This window comes from Arvicanthis niloticus, chromosome 5 (genome assembly GCF_011762505.2).
Source record: "Arvicanthis niloticus isolate mArvNil1 chromosome 5, mArvNil1.pat.X, whole genome shotgun sequence".
In the NCBI taxonomy this organism is placed as follows: Eukaryota; Metazoa; Chordata; class Mammalia; order Rodentia; family Muridae; genus Arvicanthis; species Arvicanthis niloticus.
In genome coordinates, this window is record NC_047662.1 from 44,543,253 (window position 1) to 44,552,474 (window position 9,222).

The window sequence follows — 9,222 nt, forward strand, 5'->3', positions numbered from 1 at the left end:
CCATCGGAAGTGTGTGTCACTCTACCTGGCTCATTCTAACTATTTTAAGGAACAAAGTTCTAAGGTATTTATCCTAAGGTATTGCCTTCACCTCACTGAGCCCCATTGTTGCAGCACGTCTCTTGGGGAGGCAATGTCCACTTTAACTGCATAAATCTGGCACCAGCAACCACAGCATGAGGATGTCAGGGAAGCAGCACTGACAGGTGGGAGCCTGCTGAGATGCACTGTGAGGTCCAAGGCTTCTCTGGGAAAACATTACCCATTCTGGACGGCACATAACTAAACTAAGTATTGGTAGTATTCAGTTAGCTCTGCTGTGTTAACACCACTAACACATATGGATTATGGGGACAATGGTTGTCTACATGACCTTCCTGAGACTTGAAGGGTTTTCTTGTTTGAAACCACCGACTTCACTCCATGTATGCAGGTGAGCAGTGAGTGATGTTTTTACCCCCAAATGCCAAATTCTCCACTTTTGGCTCATGCCAACACCAGCATTTTCTAGCTACACATCCATGGTTTTATTTGTGTAGACCACTGACAATTTCGCCTCCAGCCACCTTCCTTCAGGCCTTAAGTCAGTCTGTTTATTTTTCTTTGGCCACCCTGAGAACTTTATCTCTTGTAAAACTCATGGCCTCGGTGATTGGCACACTGCAGTCGACAAGTGGAGCGTTTGATCCACCTCCCTCCTCACTTGACTGAGGCACCAGCTTCACATGGTTCTAAGATCTCAACACCTCCTCGTTGTTTTCTGCCTCAGGTCTTTGGATACTTTAGGGTCGTGTAGGGAGCAGGGAGTCCGTGGGTTGTCAGTTCAGTCAGAGAGTCTGTGGGTACTTATAGAAGTTCAGGGGGTCTGCAGGTGCTCTCAGAAGTTCAGGGCTCTGTGGGTGCTCAGTGTAGTTCAGTATATGCTGACTCAGACATATAAAGAGAGGATGTGACAGAGAACCCCTCAGCATTGGGGAATGGAGTCTGTGGATATAAGCGCTCTCTTCCATCCATTAAATAGGCACTGGGGTGCACTGTGCAGGTCCTCGGAGATACCTGTGGGACTGAGTCCTGTTGGTCACAGTATCAGTAAACTTTATAGTTATACAATTATCATTATCACCTTATAATTCCTTATTTTTCTCCCTCCCTTTCTCCATTCTCTCTTTTCTGAAATAGCTGCCCCTTATCATCCACCTGTGCTTTCTAGGAGAGCCCAGGGTAAGAAAAACTACATATGCCTATCTCCCTATAACTATTATAAGCTTCTCTGTCCATCATAAACTGTGCAAACATTTTTAATGATGGTAGCATAAGACAGATTCTGGAGCCACACTGCCTGTGAAATGACAGCTGGTTAAGTAATATCAGATAAGTTATTCTACTCTTGGTTGTCAGTTTTCTTACATGTTAAAATAGTGATAATAGTAACAAGCTTATATGTTAGCAAAATAATTAATGTTATACAGATGAAAGTACTGTGTACTTTTCCAGGCAACAGCACTGATAGCACTTCATTTTGTTTGCTGCGATTTTTCACTATGACAATAAAAATAGACTAATTATAATTTCTGCAATTTTTCTAATGTTAAATAATACATTGCTTAAACTACCTAGCACAAACTGGGTTGGCCATGTGTTTACTATGTGGCTGATCTTTGTAAACTGTGTCTGCATTTCAGATTTCCTTAGACCAGTTTCTGAGCCCATATATCCTTTGACTCTGGCTATTATAGCACTTCCCACTTCCCACTGTGAGGCTTAGATTACCCTTTCCTAAGATAAAAGTTCTCAGGTTAAGGGCCAGAGCCCCTTGTTCTTCACAGTATCTATAGTAATTAACATATTAATTAAGTCTCTTCTATGTATCAGTCTCTGTACTTAAATATGAAATGACATCATTACAACATATTTCTAGTGTGTTTACCAGAACAGGAGGTATGTCTGTTACATAGTTCAAATGAGCTTGTAAATGCTATTAGATGCCTGTACAAATTGATCGGCACATGTGAGACATTTGGTTAGAACTCACACAAGTCTGGGTCGGGGTTTGTAAGAGCTGGTACTCATAACATATTGCTGTAATATAAACTCACTCATCCATCCCCATTAAAATAAGTAAACATGCTTCATATTCCAACTGTGTCAATAACCAAAGGGCAGAAATGGATCCCTCAAGAAAACAAACACTTCATAATTAAAGTCAGTATTGGATGAGGCTCCAAAGGCAAGGCACTCACTTGGTCCCTCTTAGGTCATGCCTTGACCATCCGTCCCTCTCCACCTTGAGAAAAGCAGCTGCCTTGTCAGGACTCACCTGGTTAGACTTTTTCATGAAGCGTGTCCTTGGTGGATGGGGAGGAAGCCCAGTCAAGCAAAACTGTGCAAATTAATTTGGTTTTAAGTTACCAAATGTGTATCTTAACCACTTGTTCGCAAAGAAGGGAAAATGAAACATCAAATGTCATATGAACAGAAAAAAATAATTGGCCACCTTTGAAACCGTAAAATTAGTCCTTTCTGAGAAATTAAATCTAGAGTTACAAAAGGAGACCAAGTGTAAATAGAATTGACGAAAACAGACACAAGAGAAATAGCTATCAATCTGAATGTGCGGGGCTGTTTAATATGTATCATGGGCATCTATGTACATGTTATAGGGATAAGTATTCGAGACTTGACAATGAAGATGTCCTGTCTTCTACCAGGATTACATGTAATATAATGCATGCAATAGCATTCAGTAGGAACATACAGAGTAGTAGGGGTGATGGAAACACTTCAGTGTGTGTATATGCATGTGAGTGCATGTGTGTACATGCATGTGTGTGTGTTTCCAGGTATAATAATAGATGTGAATATATTTATCATGAACACGTCTATCAGAAGCTGAGACACTCGTCAACCTTCTAATCTCCTTAGGATTCTTAACTAGAAGTGTCTGGGGGAGGTTATATTTTTCCTGATTCTGAAGCCTGAGGGTTTCCAAGTAGTATAATGAGTTGGGCCATTTTATCCATCACCTGGCTTTAATACTTGACACCTTTTCCCAAGTTGCATCATCCCCACACACTGAAGTCTACCCCATATTTCATGCTCCCATTACACCTGACAGCAGCTGCATCCTAGGGGACTTTGCCCAAATAGGCTGATGATGAACCAGTCTCAAAGCATAGCGTCAATCACATTAACTCAAGTATAGTTAAGCAACACAGAAGGATTGAGGTATGTTTAAAATGAAGTTTTGTGGTGTGAGCACCATGAAGGATACTTATATAAGCCTAAATGGCGTAACATATTATTGTAAGCTAAAGGGTATGGTATATAAATAGAGCATAGCCTGTTGCCCTGGGGCCATGATGAACAAAACATTAAATTGCATTTAGCATTCAGGAACATGATGTGATGAAGAGACTAAGTAATCCCGAAATCTTGCTGTTGGGGTTAGACGCAAGATATTCTTCAGAAAATGTATTTTTAAGGGGTAGGTAGGAGTATATTATAAAACAAGAAAATACTACAGAAGAAATATATATATATATATATATATATATATATATATATATATATAATCATACTTATTGTTCTTACCAGGTATTGCATAGTGTATGTAATATAATATACTAGAATTTTATATGACTGGTAGGTAGTTCAGAAAACTGGCTAACAACAGCACCACCACAGACACACTGGTAATGTGTGTGTACCCACACTAATAGCTATGGGGTCACTAAAAGAAGGGTGCTTTTAACAGCATTGAGGTTATGAGGCCACTGTTTTACCTGTGACCCACTGATGAAACACAGCCAAGTGGCACATGACTGTTTAGATATCCTTAAATCTTTTACAAACTTTTAATCACTAAGGATTTATGGCTGTTCAATTTATCTTTTACTTTCTTTTCTCTTGAGTTGAATTCTCACTGTGGTTTTCCTCCAAATCTCTATTCTTGTAGCCAAATGTCTCTATCTTAAAATGCTGTTTTATTTTCTTCTTATCAGATTATCACCTTCTTTCCCATTATGGTTGCTTCTTGAAAAAACAGAGAGATTTTTTTTTGTTACTTGCTTTAGATTGGATTGGTCCAGTAGGCCAAGGAACAGAGTGAGGCAGGTCAGAAAGAACAATGTTGTGGAGTGAAAATGAAATGTTCCCCAATGGCTCATGTGTTTGGACACCTGGCCCACAGTTGGTGCTGTTGTTTGAGACAGTTATGGAAGCTTTAGGAGGTGCAACCTTGCTGGAGGAAGTGTATCTCTGGTGGTGGGCTTTGATGTTTTATTGCTTGCCCCTCCACTTCCTGCGCTCTCTCTCTCTCTCTCTCTCTCTCTCTCTCTCTCTCTCTCTCTCTCTCTCTCTCTCTTCCTCTCTCTTTCTCTCTCTCCTTCTAGAGTACAATTGAAATGTTATCACCCAGCTTTCTACTTCCAGGCTGGATTCACACTTCTGCTGCCATGCCTTCCCCACCATTATGGACATTATGGACCAGATCCCCTCTGGAACTGTCAGTCAAAGCCAACCCTTTCTTCCCTTGCTTTGTGTCAGAGTACTTATCACAATAACAGAAGGACAACTAATTTAAACAGCTTCCAAAGCTGGTCTCTTCTGCCTGGACTATATAACTGTGGGCAAGTTAGCAATGCCTGAACCTGTTTATCTTCAAACTGAAAATGAGGCAAGACTGGGTAACTTACAAAGAAAAAAGTTTTATTCTGGTTCATGGTTCTGACCCAAAACCCAGGGTCCCCAGTTGGTGATGAGCTTAATTCTGGCCCTGGGTGTCTTGGGGCCTCACTTGGGAAGGGACAGAGAGTCCAAGGTGCCAGAGCACTTGTAGGAGTAACACTGGAGAATAAATGCCAGATCCATGGTCCCAACGTGCCCTCTAGAGAACTAATAAGAATTCTCACAGCACCACAGCACTAATCATGGGACAGGGTGCTCTGATTTAAGAGCCCATGAAGATCATACCCCTTACCTGCTGCACTGATCGATCTAGTCTGAGCATGTCATGGTGTGGGCAAATCATCTCCAAGCCAAAGCAAGATCTAAAAGTTTGGCCTAATATGCCCCTGGCAACATTGGGTTGGGATGTAGTGATGACCATCCCACTATGCTGGGTTAGCTACAACTGTTTATGTGAGCTGAAGGTCCTTCCATCCTCAGCGTGATTCTGGGGACTATTCTGCCCAAAGTAAAACCTAAAACATGTGGTTTCGTGACCATGTAGGTGAAGATGACAATATCAATAATCATTGATATTGTTCTCCCAGTGCTCATGAAATACATAGTTTCTAGAGGGTTGTTAAATGTCAGTTTAGGCTGGAGAGCACAGGCTTAGAGGTAGGTGAATCTCAGCATTACTTTAGTGGAGTGGCTTGGGCCAACTGGTCTGCTTAGTGCAGCCTTTACAGCAGCAGGGGCCCTGGTTTCTAGTTTCCACAACTCTATATGCTCCTCCTCACCCTGTTTCCTCTTATCTTATCAAAACAGGGTTTCAGGAGCTCTAGAATGCATGTAGGTAGGGACCCCTCTACCCATTGATTCTTTCCATATGTGAGTTATTTCATTTTGCAAGGGGCCCCAGGGTTTGGGAAAACTACTTGTCCAGTGTAATCACCTGTGAGCTAGTGTAAACTCAAGCTTTGCTGTAATTTCTTAGTCACTGACATGCCAGAAGGAAAACAAGTTTAAAGAAACCAAGAAAACAGCCCATTGAGGGATTCTAATCTGAAGTTCATTTGAACGTGTTTGGGTGTTAAGACATCAGAACAGCAGTCCGACTTCCATCAGTATCCGTGAAGCGTCCTTCACAATGATGTGTTAGAGCTGATATGGTGTGAATGAACCCACACTACCCAAGAGGTCAATTTCAAAATCTATGATGCAAGGAATAGTGGTATTTGAATCTCTCTCATGAGAAATTAAGGTACAGAGCCTGTGCTAGCCTTATTATATAAACTCCAAGTTGCTAAAATATCTTTGACAGTTGATATGCTGTGGAGCAGATGACTTCTCCTCTGTAGTCAGAACAGCCCCCACATTTGTGCTGGGGAGTTTCCTAAACATCTCCAGTCCTCACCTTGAGGTCAGAAGGTATAAGGCAGAGCAGAATCTCACTCATTCATCAAGCCATCGATCTGGTATTTGCTAGGTGTGTGACACAGTGGAAAAGACCCCTTGTTGTCATGGAGCTTAAAGATTGGCAGATTAGAGAGATAACATACATCTGAGAAATTAAAAGGACTGGGTATAGTACAGTAATTTCTCTGTATAGCTGTGGTATTATTCTCAAGTTCCCTAGGAATACCCAAATCCAAATCTGTCCGAGTCTAACATAACATGTGTACCTTAGCATGTAACTTACGCACATGCTCCTATATACAGACAGCTCTCTGTCTCCATGGGTTACACAATCATGGAATCAGGCCATGTATGATTGAAGCTTTCTATTGCCATTGTTCTCTAAGCAATACGCACACTGCACTATCACCATGAATAACCTAGAGAGAATTCAAGTATATAGAAGAATGTTTGAGGTTTATATGCAAATATGCCACTTGTTGTAAGGGGCTTGAGCACCTGCAGATTTTGTTATTCTAGGGATCCTGGAATTTATCACCCCATGATTATTTTTTTAATTTATTTTTTATTGGATATTTTATTTACATTTCAGATACCATCCCCTTTCCTCATTTCCCCTCCTTAGAAAACCCCTATCCCATGCCCCCTTTTCCTTTTATACAATTTTTTTAAAACGTTAATCAAAGGCTTTATAAGTTTGGTAATGCTCAATCGGAAGTGTAACCCAATACCCAACCTAGACATATCAACTATCTTTGACTGATGGAGACACGTGAACATCTGCCTCCATGCCCCCCCTCTTTCTCTCTCTTTCTCTTATTTTCTCTCTCTCATCACCTAGCTTCTCCTCTCCTTCTTCTCCTCCTCTCCTTACTCCTTCTCTTCCTCTCAGTACTCCTCCCACCTTAGCTCCTCCTACATATAACCCTTCCTGTTAAAATAAAACTTTTCTCTCAAAATACAATTAGAGCATAATTATACCAATTTGTACCAGTGAGGTACAAGATAGTCCTAATTCCCAGTCCATCATTTTGTTGACTAACCAGAACCTCTGTCATCTCTTCTAACTAAAACACTTAGTTCTGAACCTGGCTTTTTTCTTGGCTTTAGAATGAATGTCAGCTGAAAACCATCCTAAGAGACTGCTACACTCTAAATTACCTCTGGATTACATACACTATCAAGCCCAATGGCACATATTACTTCGCTTGTGCAGATGCAGAGGGATACTTGACATATAGCAATCTCAAGTTTAGCATTTGGGACTTTTTATAATTAAAATGAACATTTTCAGGTTTCAGTTTTCAGGCTCCAGGGTTACACACCCATGGATACAGAGGCTGAGTGTACAGAAGGGAAGTCTATCACAGCCACGTTTAATCTGAGCTGGCAGACACTCAGTAAAGAATTCACAAGTAGGCAGAGCTCTTGAGTGTAAGCAATTATTCAAGATGCAAGACAAGTCATGGGAGTATCAACTTGAGCTGCCAGAACCTAGTCCCTGAGGAGTGAATTTGAACCAAGACTCTACTTACCAGCTAAAGAAATGTTGCATGTGTAGCTGGTCATCTTGCTGTGAGGCTTTGGCCTTGTCATTCTTAAGGCAAATGACTGGTTGGCCTAAATTTGTTTGTTGAGCTGAGGAGAACAAGATTCTAAGGATTTAAGAAATAGAAGTTAATATAATTTCTGAGACTAGACTGTAAGAGAAATCTATAAATCTTAGGCATTTATTTTTATTGATTACTAAAATGATTTTAAAATATTGTCTCCTTCCTGAAAATGCAGAAGTGTCCCACAGCCCTACAGCAGCTCGTGTGCATGAAGCCCAGTGTCTCTGGTCTGAAGCCCTACTGTTCACACCCTGAGCCTGTCTGCCAGCTGCATCCGTGGTAGAATATTGTGGGTAAGAATCCATGCCTACTGCAGGATCTCTCATTCCCATCAATTGGGTCACCTTTCCAGCAGTATCATGTTCTATCTCCTTATTCTCCATCCTCTGACTATTTCTTACTTCTTGAAGTCATTTAAGATAAGAACAGAGTAGATCTAAGTAAATGTTGCACATTGGCTAGCTCCAGAAGCACTAGTGGAGAGGGAATGATGGCTTTGGTAAAGTAAATCCAAACCCTTTCCTAAGGAAATGGTCAGTATTTTTGATAAAATTTACTTCATATCATCTTTGGAAATATGAGACAACTAGCACTAGCCAGGCATTAGGCTGACAGGCCTAGTTCTAAGAGAAAATGCCAGGTCAAAGTTGTAGTTAAGATAGTCTAGGGATACATAGATATCACATATTTACTTACTGTGACCATTTGTTGTAGTAATTAAAAATGCCCGCTGGTCAAGCCGACTATCTAAGCTTTGGCGGCTCTGTCTAGCTCAGCCGCCATGTTCTGTGGCCAGAGGCCACGTGCACGCTGCAGCTAGAAACAGCCAGCCAGAAACAGCAGCTCTGCCACCTACGAGACGCCAGTGTGGGAGATGGCTCTGCCAATCTTCCATGCTGTCTCCATAAGGCTGGGCATTGCCCAGACCATCCCACCATCCATGCGGGTCCAGTAAGAAAATGACACTCTAATGCTTAAAGATTAATCAAAGGCTTTATATGTTTGGTAATGCTCAATAACAATATGCCCAAACAAAGAGAATTGTTTTCCAATTAGCTAACCTAAATAAAAGTTGTTACCCAGGACTGCTCTCCATACCTTCGTGGCTCTCCATTGCTCCGACATCTCTGCTCTCCCTAGTTTCTGCTCTTCCTTTTTCTCTTCCTCTCCTTACTCCTCCTACAACCATTTAAGACCAATCACCACAACCAGCCGTTGTCTTATGCTTCCTTCCTGATCAGACTAGGACAGATGAGAGGGTGGTGAGGTCCTGCAGGATAGTACTGTGAGTCTCAGGCAGGTAACAACTTCACGAGGTACACAGCAAGAAGACCAATGTGGAAAATAAAGAGGCCTTTGAAATCTGGTCCTCGGTCAAGGTCAGCTTTGTTTCTCACTGAAATGTAGTAATTAAATGAATATTGAGTGACTCACTTAACTTCTTAAAATCTCAGTTTCAAGACTTGACAAAAGAAATGGCAGATTCTTCTTCCACACCTGTTGAAGGGCAAAACACCTGGTCTCT

At 41.3% G+C, this 9,222-nt stretch overlaps 1 long non-coding RNA gene across 1 annotated transcript in view; it reads left to right on the top strand.

Annotated features, from left to right (window-relative positions):
• Positions 1 to 7,982, top strand: part of LOC143442219 (uncharacterized) — a 33,470-nt gene extending 25,488 nt beyond the window's left edge. The window contains exon 3 of the long non-coding RNA XR_013110229.1: positions 7,873 to 7,982. This is a non-coding gene — a long non-coding RNA (uncharacterized LOC143442219). The remainder of the gene's footprint in view (positions 1 to 7,872) is intronic.
• Positions 7,983 to 9,222: the final 1,240 nt, after the last annotated feature.